The sequence below is a fragment of the Rattus rattus genome, chromosome 10 (genome assembly GCF_011064425.1).
Source record: "Rattus rattus isolate New Zealand chromosome 10, Rrattus_CSIRO_v1, whole genome shotgun sequence".
In the NCBI taxonomy this organism is placed as follows: Eukaryota; Metazoa; Chordata; class Mammalia; order Rodentia; family Muridae; genus Rattus; species Rattus rattus.
In genome coordinates this window covers 35,005,286-35,006,740 of record NC_046163.1, presented here as the reverse complement: position 1 = coordinate 35,006,740, position 1,455 = coordinate 35,005,286, and positions in this window count along the sequence as shown.

The following is a 1,455-nucleotide window of genomic DNA, read 5'->3' as shown; positions in this document are numbered from 1 at the left end:
AGTATTTTGCTGTAAACAGCTTTAATTTTGGAAACATTTTGTGTTCTAGGACACAGGAAAGGAGACCTCTCACATTGGAACTACTCTGTTCTCTGTGGTTGATGGTTGCCCGTAAATCTGCATCGTGAGGATGGCATTGACATGCAGACTTGGTAAAACCAAGGGTATAATTAGATTTTTTTTTGTTATTGTTGTATTTAAATTAGAGCCCCTCAAGAACTGATTTTACTCTAATTGCTGTATCATTTGTAATTTTTTATCCAATAAAGTTGAAGTCTTTAAAAAAAGAAAAAAGAAACAGTCAATATGTATGGTCTACCATTAATTTTAAGATGGTCAGATTTCAAAATGTTAAAAAGTTGGATGTCTGTCTTAGGTTTGACAGATTGGAAACCTGAAGACAGGTGAAGTAGGCCATTTGACGAAGTAAGTGAATTTCAGCCCAAAGGATTCTGACAGCCAAAGTGTGTACTGTTTCTACTAAAAGTTAGTCATTCCAGAAGACATCTTAACCTCAGGCTTTCTTTGTGTAAGGTTTGTGGTTAGGATTCTGGTCAGGAGAGGGTGTCACTGGACGGTGCTGGGATCCATCCCTGGACCTTGGCCATACTGTCAAGCCTCTATCACTAAGGAACATCCTTAGCTACTGTAGTAAGATCTGTAAAGATTTAATTTCTTCAAAAAATACATTACTATTCAGAATTCCTAACTCCCGATCTGTCAGTTTGGGTGAACTGTATTTCTGAGAACTTCATACATTTCTGTTACATAATCTATCTGACTGAAGTTATTAGAAGAGTATTTTAGTTATGGCTTATATTGCTGATAAAACATCACGACTCAGAGCAGCATGGGGAGGAAAGCATTTATTTCATCTTACAGCTTGTAGTCCATCATGTAGGGGCTTCAGGACAGAGACTCAAACAAGGTAGAAACCAGGAGGCAGAAGCCGGTGCAGAGGCCATGGAGGAGTGCTGGTTACTGGCTTGCTCCTCCTCTCTTACACATCAGGACCATCTGCCCAGGAGTGGAGACTCCCACAGTGGGCTGGGTCCTCCTGCATCAACCATCAGCCTAAAATATGATCAGTCCTATCGGATGGGGGCACTTCTCAACTGAGAGGTCCTCTTCCCAATGACTTCAGCCAATGTCAAGATGACATCTAACTTAGTCAGCACAACTGACCTCTTGTCAACTTGATACACAAACACATCACTGTTAAGCCATAACCTTTCCCTTTTTGTGGTCCCAACATATCATACTAATATCAGTATCAACATAAAACATATCCCAAACTTTAAGTCCCATAGCCTCTAAAACTTCAAACACTTTAAAAGTTCAGTCCCTTTAAAATGTAAACCACCTAAAAGTCTCTTCCGGGTTCAAAGTTTCTCTAAAATATCCAAAATCTCTAAAAATTTAAAGCCCTTCTTTAAAAAAAAAAAGTTAAATACT